We start from the raw sequence: 18,668 nt of genomic DNA on the forward strand, positions 1-18,668 counted from the left end.
ATCGGAGGGTTTTAGTTGTTTATCTGGGACCCCAGAACCGTGCTGGATACTCGAAAGGCCAGAGACCACAGGCGACGTATTTATATAGTTGCGACCATACATCGGTGGAAGTAAAGTGTACAATGCAGTGCTTTTAGGAATTTATTTTCTTATGGTGGATGTTTGAAGTGTTAAACCCATTTATATCGTAGAGAGGAAGTTAGTTTGCACGACAGCAGGAAGAAATTGAGGGTAGTCCTCGGCAATTTATACGCTATGCGCTCATATATTTCTCCAAAGAAATATCGGTCAATGGATTGCCATACAGTTAGTATTCAGTATCTTGAGAACTTCTCCCAGAACACTCAAACATCGATATGCCACGAACATGACGTTATTGAGCCTTGGAAAGGTCCAATAACTCCAAAAACTGGTAAACCAATAGATGTAACACAGTTCGGGTTGATTTAATAATTAGCATAGTACAAGAAACTTTCTATTGTCACTCCCAAAGATGTGGTGTATATAAGGGGTGATGAAATTATATGGAACGTAGCGGGACAATCACGTTCGAATATAAGCACTCAAATATAGGCAAGAGATGACTTTCCGAAGTGCGTAAATGCAAAGACGTGAGTTACTTCGATGTTATTACCAAACACATCGAAACAGAGCTCATGTTCCGTTATTGTTTCCTTGGCTGACGTTGGACCAACACTGGTAGACTTCCTTCGAAGAATGTACAACATTGCACACATCGTCCCCTCCAATAAAGAAGTTCAAGCATCAGCCACTTGCTAGGCTTTGATTTTTGGGCCATTGCTTGATGATTTCACTGGAACTGGTGTGTTTATCACTGGAGAAACGCGATGCGCAGCACTGGAGAAATTAAAGTGTGCTATTAATGCAAAAAGTCGGAGAAAACTGCAAAGGAGGTTGTTGCATAATAACACAAATCCGACTGTTGCAAATGACTTAACGGAGAATTTCGTCAGCTCAAGTGGAGACAAACGAGCACAAGCCCCCTGCAGTTATCACGCTTTCGGTCGCTTTGAAAAGGCCTTCAAGCGTCAATGATTTCTGTCGGAGGAGGATGTGCAGCAGGCAGTTACGGACTTCTTCGCACATCAGTACAGGGTGTTTACCATACAGGTATCTTCACACTGTTGCGTCGGTGCGGTGATTGCCTCAGTGCTCGCATCGACTACGACTAATTGGCAAATCGATTCTAAACTCTACGGTTTTCTAAAGGATACTTCTTGATCGCCTCTTACACAATTCACCCCTCATTTTTCTCTTCTTTCAGAGTTCTTTTATGAAACATGGTTTCATAATTTTGTACCTTACTTTTCGATCCACTTTGGCAAACTGATAGAAGGAATACCGTCTACTATGTTTCAGTCCTTTCTTCGTACACTGTTGTATTTACTGTCTTGTCCTTGTAGCGTGTATAGATTAATTTTCACAAAGCACGACTTTCATCTTGCAGTTGTTTATGACTTACGATGCAGCCATTACTGCCATTTGTTCACTCTTCCACCACACGTAAAGCAACTAAAACTTTCTGCCACCGGAAAACCATCAGAGACCGCACGGACTTTCTGAATGTGGCTTATCGCAAAAATCCACTCATGGTGGGATCGCCGGCTTTGAGAGCTGCAGGTAAAACCTGGAAAGCCTTGTCAACATTAACATGCATGAGGGCAACGGGTCTTCCCAGAATTCGTAGGAAATGCCGAATCCGTCGCTAAAATACACTTTTCTGTGGCCAACTAGTTGAAAATTCTCCGAAGTTTTTTTCTGTAAGGAGGCAGCCTGAGGGGCCAGTAAACTGGTGAATGGTATTTTATATACCACACTGCTGTTGAATTTTAGTGAATTTTATTTATTTTGTAGATTAGTAGGTATTCTAATTCATTCACATTGGAGAAAGGAAACGTATTTTTTTAAAAAAAGTAGTTGAGCAGATATTTGTGAAATAAGGCCTAGTTACGTGGTGGTTAATTTTCGTACATTTGCGTGTACAAACTGCCTCATTTCTGTGTAACAATTTACCATGGAAATACTTTATTATTGTGCCAAATTCGATGATACGTCTGTTTTCTTACAAATTAAGTGAGTGTGCTTCGTGGAGGGGGGCCTGAATGCTCCACGTTTGTGTGGCGTAAGTTGGCGTTATGTATCTTCAATTATTGTTGAAAGTTGTAGATTTTAATACAATATAAATTAAGATATTGTAATCCTCGTGCTATACAAAGAATGTTTCATAATGTAGAAGCAATTTATCATCAAAATACCTCATGTAATATGCTGCTGTTTATGGAGCATGTTTATTTTCTTAAAACAATTATTTTCTTAATGACTCGGAGATACGTCTGCCAGGAAGCATGATATACTACTGGATATGGTAGGACTCTCTTCCAGCTGATAATCTCTCACATTAAAAGTAAGTTGATTATGCGTCTACATCACTTGCAAATGTTGGTAACTTCTGATGTTTTTGAGACAGATAACCTTCCATGTTTTACTAAATTTTTAAATAAGTTTGCACAGTCGCTGTGTATTTTTCCGTTTTCATTACATACGTTTCTCCAAAAGTGCCTGCTGTTATTGAAGTTGGTATTTTTCCAATTATAGCGTTTAGATTTCCCATAAAGAACATCTGGTTTTTATTCAAGGTGTTAAATAGTGCTTGTAATTTTTGTAAACGGCCCTGGAGGCGTCAATATTTTTTTCTTCTGAAGCAGTAGTTTCTGTTGTTCTTTGTATTACTGTTTCACCTATAATTCCCACAAGCACAATGCGTTCATTTTTATTTCATACTCAAGTATTTTATTATAATATTTTCTAGGATTGTAGGTGGCAACATTTTTACTTACTCTTTGTTCTTGTGTTACCCCGCTGTAGATCAAAGTATAGTCTTCTACATATTTACTTCCAGAAATTTTCTCCTTTGTTCTGAAACTTGTGTAAATTCTATTTTACTTTCTTTCAAATGTTTAGCCTTTTCGATTTCCCCTAATGTACCAGAGGGAAACTTTCCAAGTTTCATTAGGACATTTCCTCTTTTTCCTATTTCTTACCCATGTCATATCACAGTAATCTGTCCTGATCCTGAGGCTAGATTAAGTACTGCAAGTACGTTTATTGAGTCCCTCAATGAGGTACTAGCCAATTGCAGGTAAGACTGGTTATATGACTGCAACCTCTACCCTTTGCACTCATAGCTAGTAACTACAAAATGTTACTATGGTACAGCGTATCTTTTGTATTAGATGCTGTGGCTATATAGCCAACACTCAGTTCTTGGCTACACAATCACTTTACAAAATATTCCATATTACATCATAAGTTGATGTATTTTTAAAATACGCTAGTTACATTAAAAGAAGTAAACGTAGAGCCTACGGAAATTTCAACGTCTGTGATTTTTGTGTCAGAGTCATTTATGGTCTTTCCTGCGTGTCACTTACGTGAAGTCTATTATTGCTTCAGAATTTCATTCAGTAATTGTGTATTTATGACAATGAGTGTGTTTATAGACTTACTGTATATCATTTTGGATAATGCTGCTTATGGATTTTCGGTGGGACTCCTACTTTTGAGTCAATGAGAACCTTTATAATATAAGTTCATGCTTTTTGTTCTTTGGACATGAAATTGCAACTATTAATCTTCTTCCTGACTTTCCTCTGGAATTCGCATTCGGGAGGACGACGGTTCAATCCCGTCTCCAGCCATCCTGATTTAGGTTTTCCGTGATTTCCCTAAATCGCTTCAGGCAAATGCCGGGATGGTTCCTTTGAAAGGGCACGGCCGATTTCCTTCCCTATCCTTCCCTCACCCGAGCTTCCGCTCCGTCTCTAATGACCTCGTTGTCGACGGGACGTTAAACACTAATCTCCTCTCCTCCTCTGGAATTTTTCTGTTGACCATATTTAAGCACAATTATACTGCTTTCAAACAGGAATGTGGGTGTGTAAGTGACATATTAATCCTTGATCATATTTACTTCATAATTACTTACTCCAACCACCACTGTAGTCGAAAGGTTAGATACGTTATCTTCGATGAAAAAAGACCAGGACTTTGATTCCTGGACCCTCTCAGATGTTTTCTGACGTTGGAATTTGCCTCTTGATACCAAATAATTAACTATTTGATTGAAGATCCAGCGAAAGTACCGCGATTAATCTACTGAAAACAACGATTGAAGAGATTGGTGACATACTTATCACGTGTCCCATGAACATAGATCACTGGTTGTACTGACTTCCAGGAATCATGGGCTAGTCAGAACACGTTTTATGCCTAACCTTTGAGTTGTCTTTATATTTAAGTTTCATTAGTCACTTTCACAATCTCGGTATTATTAATTTTCCTTTTCCGCACTTTATAAAGGTTTGCTCTCTTCAGAAACAAATATGTTGTTTCCTTTATAGTTATTTGTGTCCCTATGAATCATTTTATTCATATTTCTGCTAAGACAATCTATTCAGTGCTAATTATTTCTAATAAGTCTTTCGAAGTCTTAGTGTGGATGATGAGGTTAAGTTTGTTATTATTGCTGAATTTACTTCAGCCACTTCCCAGGTAATACGTCTCCGTTTTCACTAAAAGATTTTGTTTGACATTATTATTTTAGTAATTTTTAAGAAAAATAATAAATTTAGTTCTTTATATTGTGAAAGTATTTTATAACGCTAAAACATAAGAAGTAGGTTTTGTTTATGCGTATTGTGTTATATTTGTGAAATGGGTTGAAACGTACAAACAAGAGCGCACCATGAGCAATGGTGTGTGCATATGCGACATGAAGTAATCCAAATTCCTGACACTGAAGTATTTCAAACGTTCTCGCGGATCGTTTTGCAAGTGTTTCACTGTTTTGCATCCGATTTCCGTTGTTCGATACGCAAATTTCGAAGTTTAACAGCTAATATTCTCTCAACAGGTACATACACTTTCCACCTCCTCGCTCAAGGGCAAAGGTAGATAAAATGTTAAGTGATGTTCACTCAGATAATGGACTAAAAGGAGCCAAATGTATAGTGTGACTTGAGAAACTACGAAATTTTCTGTGAGTCACATTATTAATAATTCCTTTGAGACATTTTTGTACATCGTTGAGTTGCATGACGTAAATGACAAATATTTATATAAATATGTGTATAAGATTCTTTAATTTGAGAAATACAAAGGGCTTCAGCAACGACTGGGAAAGAATAATTTTTAGGATAACAGAGATATCACTGAATGTAAGGAAAATGCAGGAATTATAGAATTTTGTAAAGTTACTGTAGCGTATTTAAAAGTGTTTGTAATTTACTTTATAATGAAACAATATGTAATGTGTGTAACAATGTAATGTTTCACATTTAGAAGTCATGAAAGAGATCTGTGGATGAGGAATAGAGGAGGAGACACAGGGAAATAGTAACATATACGTTTCGAAACCAGATTTTAAATCTTTAAACATTTCTATGGTTAGATGGAGACCATGAGCACAGTTTATTGGTTACGCACAGCAGCTTAACACTGAACAAGAAACTGCAGAAATATAGGATACTAACAAGATGGTACCTGAATCAGTTGCAAGAAATAGAGGTTGTAGAGAAGTTCGAGAAGAGCATCACGTAACGATTGACTGAAAGACGGCAATGAACCTAATAAAAGACGAGCGAGTAGTCCTAGGCGGCGAAATAATAAATTTAGAAACTAATCAAATAGGCAGGAAGAAAAACTCAGTACAAAACCGTGTCATAATGCACAATATATTGAATCTAATTGACCAAACGAGAAAATGGAAAACTAGACCCAACAAACAAGCAAAGGGAAGGAGAGATGTGTAACAAAATAAGTTTGGTAGAAAATGCTAAATGAAGAACCATGAATATCGTGAATAGTAATGCAAAAATATAGGAGCGTTATTACTAGGGAAAGAAAAATGGGATTAAACAAAGGTAGCGCAAGGTTAACTACTAGCTGTACAGAAACAAGCCTGCAGTCGAAGGGTATGAAAGGGAAGTAGTGACTGAATACAAAATTACGCAGTTCTGTAGAGTATCCCAATACGCTCTTCATTCCGTACGCTGAGTAGCCAATAAAGGAAATGTGGGAGAAATGTGGCAAAGGAATTTAGGTTCAGTGAGAAGAAATCGTTTTTCAGATGGCATTTTAAGTCTGACAGAGACAGTTAGGCACACAGGAGACCACTTGAGACAATGAATTTTGTCTTGGAAAAATGTTTGACGAGAAACATATTTTAATTAAGAGTGGTGGGCAGTAGTTGATTTAAATCATGTGAGACTGGTGTAGTAAGAAGAGCAAATAAGCGGCTGAAGGAAACAGATGTGTTTTGCTATTTGGGAAGCTATATAATTGATTATGGTTGCACTAGGGAGCATTTAATATGCAGACTGGCAATAGCACCAACAGCAGTTCGGAAACCGATAAATCTGTTCACATGTAATCTAGATTTAACTGTTATGAAATCAGTTGTGAATCTATTTGTTTGGAGTTTAGCTTTATATGGAAGTGAAAGGCACGAAAAGTGGTTCAAACAACACGAGAATAAAATGTTTTTAAATGTGGCACTATTGCAAAACTTTGTTAAAGAAGCACGCAGACGCATCTTAAGGTATGAAGAAATCAACAAGTTAATTGTATAGAGATGTGTGAGGCGTAAAAATTGTAGAGATGGACCAAGATTTGAATACATCAAGAGTGTTCAAATGGATCTAGCTTACAGTAGTTTTTCGGAGATGAGGAATCTCGCATAGGACAGAACAAAATGGAAAGCTGCATCACACCAGTTTTCAGGCTAAAGACGACAACAACAACAAAATGTACTTACTGGACCGCTACAAGTTCATGATACTTGGGTTCGATCTGTTTTTTTGTCTTTTAAACTAAAGGGCTGCATGTAACTTGGACAGACTGACTATATATTTAGAATGGTAGTGAAATTTTATGAGAAGGAAATTTTTTTTTACTAATAAGTATGGCTACGTTTTTATCAATACACTAATGATAAACCGCAACCTATCACTTAACTAACCGAAATCCATGGAAGTGTTCAAAAGGGCAACCGAAAAATACTCTGTGGGATAAGCTTTCTCATGGTATTACTAATTATAAGGTGCACATTTGATAGGAGAAATATCCTAGGAATTTTTCCTGTTGCCCATTCCCTGTTAGCTACGGGGTCAACATTGTCATATCAGATTTGACAGCGTTAACGAAATTAATTTGTCTGCCGGATGCCCTTCTTGAAGTAATAACTCAACCTGAGCAGACTCTGTGTACTCCATCTGTCTGTGTCTAGTGTACAGCTCATGATCAAATGCGAAGACTTTTTCAGAATGTTTGTGTAGTATGTGAATGAGGCGGGACGTGGGTACCAGCCCGGTATTTACCTACTTGGATGTGGAAAACCGCCTAAAAACCACATCCAGGCTGGCCGGCTCACCAGCTCTCGTCGTTATTCCGCAATTTAATCAGAGGCTGGCTCGCCTCCCCGTATCCCGGAAGCTGACGCTTTAGCGTTCTTGGCTATCCAGGCGGGTAAAGTCTGATTACTAATGTTAATTTTTAAAAATGTTTCTAATGAAATTTCACCCATAGCAACGTTACCCAAGAGACTCATGGTTTCAGCAATAGAGGGTAGGAGGAGTCGGGGCAGACCAAGGAGAAAGTACCTGGATTCGGTCAAGAATGATTTTGAAGTAATAGGCTTAACATCAGAAGAGGCACCAATGTTAGCAGTGAATAGGGGGTCATGGAGGAATTTTATAAGGGGGGCTATGCTCCAGACTGAACGCTGAAAGGCATAATCAGTCTTAAATGATGGTGATGATGATGATGAGATTTCACCTGTTAATAATTTGAATAAGGTGTTATCCTCCGGCTGCTTTATAGTTTTATCCGACAGGAAATCTACTTAGGCTTCATTAAACTGAAAATGGTGCACACAAATAATTTCAAACAAGGCTTGCATTACATTATTAAAAAGGTTGGCGCTAAACTATGCGAAAGGTTGCTGGAGCACCTCTATCAGAGTCGAACACAAAAACATTTCAGCAGCCAGTGAACGACACCTGAGCCATATGTAACGTCATCAATTTCTTCTTCTATGTCGCACTCGTTTATCGCCAGGTTTTCCAGTCCTTGCCACCGCACAAGGCCTGAACCACGTCTTACCACCTCCGACTCCTTACCTTTCTCTCCATCTTCCTCTTCCTCCTCCTCCTCTGGCACCTCCTCCAGCAGGCGGCGTTCTCTGGGCGCAGTGTCTCCTGCTCCATCCAGTGGCGGCGGTTGCTGGAATCCCCCACCTGTGGAAAATAAATGTGACAGTTGAAGAATTGACATTTGAACTACTTATAAATCACATGTGATTTATAATTTTTAACTAGGCATCTAACCTTTTGAGTTTCAGGCATCTATGTTCCTACGAAAGCTAATGGCCTTTTACCCTGACTAAACATGAGACACATACATGAGCCACATTTTAAACAGATGAACTCTCCTCTGTCTCGCTTCATGCTCTGCAATGTTGCTTCACAGAGTCATTTGCACAATTTCTTAAGCGAATCTCCTTTCTTAACACTATGACGCTGACTTATTGTTTATATGTAACTCTTACTTATGTTTTTCCACAGTGCACATCTCAAATACTATTTCTTCCTCAAACACAAGAACAAAATTTACACCGATATATGGCAAATTCATTTCTCTTTTAATTATAGATATGGGTGATGTAGCTAACTGCATTAATGCTGTGAGAGTGCTCACATCCTTTTTCATATCAGTAGTCTCACAGTGTTACAGTATCGCGTGATAAGTATAAAGGTGCCAATTTGCTCTTTCACTGGTACGTCACTAAGAATGGGACAGTTTCGTAGTTGTCTGATGTCACTATGCAAATTAGTGGCCTGATGACCATGTACCTACTGCTACGCTACCATTTGTGTTCTAAGCGTTTAAGTCACATCACACAACGTACGTATTACATAATCCGAGAAATGAAGGAGTAGTAGTCTTGGTACTATGCTTCGAATGTAGACAGAGAGACAAAGTGTTGAGGAACGCCACAATTACAAAGAACATCTTCTGTTTGTGCATGCGAAGAACTCATTATTCTCCCTCCTTCACTATTTCCCAAATAGAAAATTCACGATGCACAAGATCTCAGATAACGTAATAAAGTCTTGAATCTTTTCGCACCACCAGAATGCAGTTTAGAAACAAAATTGTACTCTTGACAATCTGTGGGTACTTACAGTAATATTCTGGCAAACCTGGCCAGTCGCCGTCCCAGGGGTTCTCCTCTTCTTCCGCTGGAGAAGTATCGCCACCGGAGCTGTGAATTAAGTTAAGAACTGCCTCCAGTTCATCCCTGGAATAACTGTGTACCAGGGGTACACTGGTACACTCCTCCAGACCGCCTCCTAGCTGCAAAACAATAAAATAATATGTGAGGTACAGTAAAATACGTTATCTATAAGCAAGTACCAGTGACGTATGTACAACCGTAATATTATTTACAGGTCTAGAGATATTCTCTTGAAGCACAATTTCAAATGTGAATGCACGCAGTGCAGCACAACATTATTCACGAAAATGCTGATGAATGAATTTTAAAGTCGATACTCACAGGTTCGTGCTGATTACATTCATAGTTAGGAGACAGTGAATTTGGAACTGACCAACCAGCAACGGCCGTACCTGTGTACAGGCCACGGCAACGTTAATGAAAAAATCATAATCTTATCGAACACTGGTACCGGAACTGTATAAAATAGAAAATAAACATATTAATTGAAACAAAAATAGTCACAGACGCAAGAAATAAGGGTTCGAACGTCGATACAAATGTAACAGGTAGACGGAAAGAAAGAGAGAGTGATACAATTTGGGTGCGAAATTTTGTTTGTCTACTTGTATCATCTATGTTAACTCGTGTTTGTCTGCACGTATTTAGGCTCACAACGATACAATTACTCACATAAGACTTCCCTCCATGCGTTGCTAGTTCACGTCGAATGCAGAGATTGTAACACACTAACGTTCTTCATGAGCTTTCACAGCCATCTATACACAAGGTAACGTCGACGTACCAAAAATAATACTAAATTCGTACCTGTCATTAAAGTGTCATCAGCGTATTTACTTCGCTTCATGTGACTCAAATTCTGATTAAATGCCAAAATCTCCCTTAAATGCAGTACAACAATCTTCACATGCAAATAATGCCAAGGAAATAAAAAAATAAATAAAGGTGATGAATCGCTTTATGTCTCTGGTAAAAGTGTAATATCGTTGGGCGATAGGCGAAAAACGTTCGTCGCATATTATCTAGATGTGCTAAATGCTGTCCACTGCTGTACACCTACTCTAGCGATGTTGTGTCATGTCATTCGTTACAGTGTGAAATGTCATAATCGGATAACACAACGCACAGGACATAAGCAGTCTAGGTGAAACGGAAATTTGGCTTACCTTAGCGTACTTCCTCCAAAGGAGGAAGTATTTTTCCAGCGTTTGCAATCGCAACGCACTCTCATCGAACTCCATGGCATCGGCTATCTTGAGCCAACTGACAGGGATCGTTTCCCCGGAAATGAATTTACCGATCGTCAACTGTCTTCGATTGTTGCGTGCACCATGAAGTAACGTGGGTGCTATGTGCGTACGATTCAGCGAGAATACACATCACGCAAGTGGTGGTTTGCTACCCACTAGAACAACGCTGTGATGTGCAGCATTAACACGAGGTAGATATTTTACTGAAATCCTCGTTTTATCAATGTTTATTTATTTTTTGTGGTTCAGTATTTGGATAAGACTCATTACTTTCATATTGTATTACAAGAGTTGTTGGGTGATAAGGCGCTGTATGTCAGGTCTACAGACAAATGTGTCTAGCGAATATAGTGATTCAGGATACTAATACAAAATCATTGAACACCGAATGGTGTGGTACAGAAATGTGACTTTATTATTCATAACTAGTAATTCATCTACTTTCGAAAACCGTTTTTTCACTACTTCCCTCTTAGATATGAAAACGAAGCTATAGTGTTGTTATGAATATCGACCAGTCATTAGAGAAGTTGAACTCAGAAAACTACAGTGTCCCTGTCGGTAGCTCTGTATCAATAACAGTGGCCACTGGAATAAATTTTGCGTCACAGTCGACATAACATATTCGTCTGTATTCCGTATTTTATTTCACATTTTTCAATATATAAGGATTTAGCGCATTGGTAATCCATCTGTTGTGTCGGGACTCTAGGCTACACGAGACTTGTTCCTACCGAGTGAAATATATAAATAGTTTCACCGTATGTCAGCCTTCAGCTCCTAGTCTCTACGTAAAATAGGAGGAATATTAAACTACTATTAAAATGTGTTCATCAACTCAGCACCTATACAATAGCGTATTACTGTCTAGCATCAAGTAGTGAAGGTATGGACAAAAGCACTAGTGATTATTTGTGAAATCTGCGAAAATAATTCCAAGTTTCTCTTACATCAGAGTGTAATAGGGAGGTCAAATATAGAGAGCCTCCATTTATGCACACAAATTTTTTGATTGTTAGTTATAGACACGCACGCTGCAGTTGACAGCGTTGAAGACCACTGGTCTGGTAAACAACGTCCAGCACTGAGGTAGTAGTTAGGGGACTAAGCTGGGACTGTCGTCGTTCCATGATGGAGATGGAGTCTAGGGAGACAACTAACCGAACCGGCAAATGGAAAATTTTTCCAGAACTTACAGCAGGCAATGACACACCTGGGCATTCTCTGAAACGTATGTAGAACGTGACACATGGGTGCGTTCTTGTTGAAACAGCTAGATTTCTCATATACCAAACTGAATATTACATAGTAACTCTTCTGCCTGTGAGGTGGTGGGTTTGAGGGCGGCATAAAATGCTTGTCCCAAGAGCACAGTATATTCGAATACATTGGGAATGTCAGCTAAGGAAAAGATGTGTCTTTACTTTATGGTATGGCTGAATTTGGAATTCAGTGAACGGAACATTTGCAGCAAGGCACATGTTCCAAGTATCAGGGGACACGCTGGCAGGAATGTAAGAGAGCACGTGATAGATTCAGAGAGTCTTGTGGTAGGTTCAAAACGACTCCTGGAGTAAGACGTTTTTAGGATATAGGTGATGCCCATATGCCGATGCGAGCCAGGAGTTGTCCAGCAAAAGCACCGGGAAAGCAGAATCGCGGCGAAGCAGAGGCTGTTACCAGGGAACAATTCTTTAAATCGATTATCTTCCGACGCCGTCTTTATCATATCGATGAAAATTTCAAGAATTATCGTTCAGATGATTTCACTTCTATAGCTCTGATCCAGTTTGTTGATTCAGTAATTATAACAACATCACTTTGTTGTGATTACACCATTGTACTTAGTGTCCGTCATTACCCTAACGTTACTATTAGGTTTGATATGGCAATTTATCTATTACGTATCACAACCAAATGTCGCTGGACTGATCATATAACCCAATTCGTAACATCAAACGAATCGACAACATTATTTTGTATTAGTAATAAATTTAATTTTCACGGACATTGTAGACTCAGCAATTAAGGTAGGTGTAACAGCATATCTTATTATTTTTGTGCTGTCTGCTCTGTGATCCCTATTGTCACAAGACAGCTGTCTTCGAACGAAGCTCGGCCTGCGAATTAGTTAATCTTCCGGTATGTGGAAATATGATTGAACTGATGTACACATATGCCGTCCTCGACTATAAGTCTTTGACAAAATTATCGCCTATGAAGTTGTCTTAAACTCCAATGACTATTCAGTTTTCGATGAAGTGGTTGTCCTTCCAGACTTGAGACTGATAAAATACTTTCCTTACGTGATCCATAGACTGTATTCTTGTTATGTATAACTCCAATGACTATTCAGTTTTCGATGAAGTGGTTGTCCTTCCAGACTTGAGACTGATAAAATACTTTCCTTACGTGATCCATAGACTGTATTCTTGTTATGTATATTTCGTGAGAAACCCTACATAGATTTTATTTCTTCACTTATGAAGGAATAAGAAAGGCATCTCTACTTTTCGTGAAATGAGCAGACTATCTAAAAGAAGAAAACTTTCTACCACGAAGTATTGTTAGTATAGATTTATGGCCATAAAGTGCGGACTTTTCATGCGAAAACCATAATAAAACTAAAGTCTGGTCACTGAGAAATGGAGATATGTGTGTAGGGATTAATAGGAACGATACGAAAACTAAAAAATTTACCAGCGGGCATATTGTACAGGTGTGGAGGGCGTCCTTAACATGCATAAGAAACATGAATCTTGGAAGCTGCAGCTAATGTTTCGAGGTGACATGTTTCGAGCAGTAAATGTTACATGGCTGATAATGATCTAAGGCAATTGTTTTTAACTATCGTGGGATTTATTGCTGAAATCAAGATTTGCATCATGTTAACGTGTACAAGATCTCGAAACTTCAGACCTTCCTATGATGTCGAGTGGAATGTTTGATGAATTAGGACACACATCGACTGATGTCGGTGACTGTCCTGCACAGCTTTATATTTCAGAGGTTTTACGCAGCTTCAGGTATAAATGTTATCGGGTATTCCATTTGACTCTCCAATCTCGGCAGCTGTCTTAAAATAAGTGCACGATATCATTAATAATGTTATCCTACTATAAGACAGATTTCATTATCGTGATATCGGAAATTGGTGTCCACGCTGACGACCCAGTTGCTAATGATATGTGAGTCTTCTGTGTCCCTTCTTCCCTTATTTACCACCTCAATTGCAGCGTCGAATTATTGTAGCTGTTACTGTGTAGTAAATAATTACGATGACAAGCTAAGTCTTGTTTGACGAAGTAATTCGCACAAATGGCAGTCCTTAGGAACTGGGGTTCGGGATATAGTCTCAAAGAAGAAATGCACACAAAATTCAGTGGAAGGAGTTTTGAAGAAGTCTCCCAAGAGGTTAGGTGAGTTTTGTGGAATTATTGTGTGAAAATAATGCAAATTGTTTCTTTTCAGTTTCATTCATAGCGAAATAGCGTTTATATATATAGCGATTGATTTACATTAGTTGTTTAATATCTGTGATGGCTGTTTCGAAGGACTTAGTGTGTGGGAAGAAGAAAAAGGTTAATTCTCGAGGAACCAAAACCAATCATTGGAAATCATTCTCTTGATAAATATTTAATAGTTGGCAATATTACTGGAGTGGAATAAAATGTATGGGTGCTGTGCTTGCTAGAAAAGTCCGCATCCAGTCAAAGTGTATGGAAAATTTAAGAAAATTGTATCACACAGAAAACGTTGTTCCACTCCCATATGCTTCCTATGAAGACATGATTATTTTTATCTGTGACAATTTCCGTTCATATGACCACACGGGATACGTAAATTACATGCAGTCTATACTTACAATCCTTTATCGTCATATGGACAGTACGATTCAAGTTATACGTACACAAAGAATGAAAAACACATTAAAAGCAGTCTTAGTGAGATACTGAAAATTTCATCACATCTAACATACAATACGCACTGTTTGGAATTGCCCGTACAATTTGCTGCATGTGGTCGACGTTGAAGTATGTGAGAATAGCCTATGGCACATTTCGGGAAAAAAACGAGATGTTTCTTGTTAATATAGCAATATATTCACTACTATAAAGTCAACAATGTACTTCTGCTATTATATGCCCATTCTGTGAAATTAAAACGTCCGGTTTTGTTGAACTGTGTGTTACAAACTGTAAAAACAGAGTCTTACTGTGATATAGCGTTGGTATATTTTGTACAAGCCATGAACCTAGGTTCTGAACTCCACTATTTGAAACCGAGCCAAAACGTGTGATACAAAATGATCGATTATCCTTACATACACAGCGTTTTCTATTACTTTAATAAATACTGATGGGATAGAAATAGGTCTAAAATTGTCTACATTATTCATTTCTCTCTTTTTATAAAGCGGCTTTACTACTGATTGCTTACATCGTTTAGAAAACTGACCATTCCTAAAAGAAAAATTACAAATATGGGTATACAGTGTTACCATGTGCAACAAAGTACTTTAATATTCTGCTAAGCACTTTATCATAACCATGAGAGTCCTTAGTCTTTAGTGATTTAATTATTGACTCTTTCTCACACTTGTCTGTATCACAGAGGAGCGTTTCAGACATCAATGTCGAAAAGGCATTTGCCAAGAGAGTGATACGATCCATTTTAGAGGCTAAATTTTAATTTAATTCACCAGAAACGCTCAGAAAATGATTGTTAAATACTGTACCTATATCTGACATATTTTTACTGTGAACTGACTTTGTATCGTCGATCTTGTTCTGCTGACCAGATACTTCCTTCACAACTGTGCATATGGTTTTAAATTTAACCTGTGAATTAGCTATTCTATTTCCATAGCACATACTCCTTGCCTTCCTAATAACATTTTTAAGCACCTTACAGTACTGTTAGTAATGGGCTAGTGCAGCTTGATTGTGACTGCTTCTAACATTTGATGTAATCATCACTTTTTTCTACGAGATATCCTTATCCTACTAGTCAGCCACCTGGCCTTCCTATTACTACTAGTACCCCGTTTAGAACGTTATAATGGAAAGCAACCCTCAAAGGGCATGAGAAATGTGTTAAGGAAAGCATTATATTTATCATCTATGTTATCAGGACTGTATAAACATCCTGCAACTCTTGTTCCTTGACAAGGTTTAACAAACTCTGTATTGCTGTTGGATTAAATTTCCTACATAGTTTGTAATTATGTGACATTTGTCTGAGTACAAAAGGCTTTTGAGGTTAAAATTTGTGCATCGTGTGCTGAAAGGCCTTTCACACTTTTAATAACAGAATACCCATATAATAATAAAGAATGAACAAAAATATTGTCTGTGGCTGTGCTACTGTTCCCCTACACGGTAGGAAAAATAAAAACAGTCTGCATCAGATCATATGAATTTAGGAGATATACCAACATAATTTTTCTTGCACAACATTCAAATATCTGTTTAGTGGAGTGTAATGATGTGTCTATGTACTCAATTGGAGTATTGTTATTTCATGCATAGCCACACCCCCTCTCTGCAAGGAACAGCTTTAAAAATACCCAAATAATCTGTATCAATAATTGTGAAGGAAGCATCGGAACTCTCAAATTAATTAAGTGGTGCTCCAACACACCGATACTTACAGAGTAAACTTCTGTAAGCATTTTTCTAACTTTATATCTAATACCTCTTATATATTGATGATATATGCTAATTCCTACTCTGCTTGGAAACATGACATCCTCTGAGGGTGAGCCCTGAGACAGAGGGACTGCTCTTAAGCAGGTATACCGATCAGCTGACTTCAATCTGAAAAAGGTGCACTTCTAACACCAAGTACTACAGGAATTTTTCCATGAGTGATCTCACCACCATCCACTACACTGTCACCTATGAGTTTTGCCATCCTCACCTTGCCATACCTATTCAGGTGCAGGCTCGTGAGACCTCGTCTGCCTATAGACCCAACTGGCACCACAGAAATGTGACCCACGCCCTCTGCCATCAGCGCCCTCCCCCGGACCATGTTAACGCACCTAACAGCCGCATTAAGATGAGGCCGATCATGAAGCTGAAACAGTTGCACGAAATCCACATTAGTGCCTCCACATTGAGTAGCCATCTTTACCAGGTCACCAGCTACATCATATTCCACATCTCTATCAAGACTGTTTCATGCTCCACGCACTATCGCTACCTTATCCTCCTTTGCAAAATTCCTACATAACTCCCCTATGCTGTCAGTCACCTGAACCAACCTTGCACTAGGCTTCACAACGCTTGTGACCTGGTACTCACTCCCCAACACTTCCTGCAACTTCTAGCCCATCTATCTAACGTGCAAACTACCTAACAGGAGAACTCTCTTCTTTCTTTTTGACTTTGCAGTTAACCTAGGCCCTGTAACTGCTGAGGACTGCTGCATGTTCCCTACATCTAAAACTACAAGAGCCTCCTTTCCACTCTACTCTGACATAGGTCAAATCTATTGCATATACGCAAAGTATAACTGACTAAATACCTCCTCCTCCTAGCTGCCTTCTTGCCAACTGCCAGTTCCCATTCCCCACCACCCTCACCCTCCTCAACCTATCTAGTTCCTGCTTTGCGTGTTGTAACTGCACCTGAAGGGCTCAGATCTTATGCTTCTGCTTCTCTATCAACTTATTTCTACTACAGATTCTACTCTCCCAGGACAGGATCTCGCTAGAATTCCCACTAGCTTCCCCATTGCATTCCCCCCAGTGAAAATACTTTGAACAAACCCCACACCGTAATCCACTACTTACAAACCTATGACAGAGCCCACACTTCTCATTCATGGTAAAATTTTACAGTTTTTGAAAAAACTATATTCATTTACACCAGTAGAACTATTTAAATTACTAACTATGGCAGTCTCGAAAGTCTGTGTCTGCTAAGAAAGAAGTTACTTGTATTAATACTACTACACCACAGATAATACCAATACCATAAAAACTTCACAAAATTTTTAGCTAAAACCAAAAGTTCAAGCGGCCACTGGAACACTCAACGAAGTTAAAAAACTGAATGAATACTTTACTCAAATATTTCACAAGAAGTAATAAGGAAGTTCAGCTAAAAACTAAAGCATGAGTTTTACGGACAGAAAACTCAAAACATAGCGTGCAAACGTTTCCAAGAAATTTATTAAATTGTTATTGCACCACAAACAGTACGAAACATCTTAGAAAACAATTAAATTTAATAAATGTATAACATTGCGCAAATAACTTTGTCCATTCTTAGCTTTATACCCGCTGCAGCTGCAACTGCACGCCGCAAAATGCAAACACACTACATTAGGTATGGATGTTCAAAACTTTGTTGTATGCTAATTGTTTCACCACAGCTCATTCAAGTTTGACACACTCTGACGACGATCGGATGTTGTATCAGAAGTGCCACTCGCTTTCTACACAATTGCTTCCGTATGTCTAACTGTGCAAACCGAAGTGGATAGAAAAATTTGTCTGTGTCGTTTGTTTTGCTTCTGATATGTACTATGTAAGATGACAGGTCTCGATAATATAAAAGAACCACTTCGTCTACAGGCCACAAGTGGCTCCTCAGAGGAGGATGCGGATAGGAGGGGCGTGGGGTCAGCACACTCTCCCGCTCAAAATCATGGTATACGTGACCAAAGCCGCTACTATTCGGTCGAGTAGCTCCTCAATTGGCATCACTGGGCTGAGTTCACCCCAAAAAATGGCAACAGCGCATGGCGGCCTGGATGGTCGCCCATCCAAGTGCCGACCACGCCCGATATCGCTTAACTTCGGTTAACTCACAAGAACCAGTGTATCCACTGCGGCAAGGCCGTTGCCCGTCTCGATAATACGTAATTGTTTAATATTTTATGTGAGATTTTTGAACGCCAGATACAATCACAACATGAAATTTTTGTACAGCTGGTTAGATGTGATTTCACTTTTACAAAATGTTGCGATTATTTTAATCATTGAGCAGACATTTCGAATTACTTAACGGCAAGTATTTGTACAGGTGACATATAAGAGTATCAGACCATCACAATATCACACATTCCCTCCAACAATTAACCTTCCCCCT

This window comes from Schistocerca cancellata, chromosome 9, assembly GCF_023864275.1.
Source record: "Schistocerca cancellata isolate TAMUIC-IGC-003103 chromosome 9, iqSchCanc2.1, whole genome shotgun sequence".
Taxonomy (NCBI): Eukaryota; Metazoa; Arthropoda; class Insecta; order Orthoptera; family Acrididae; genus Schistocerca; species Schistocerca cancellata.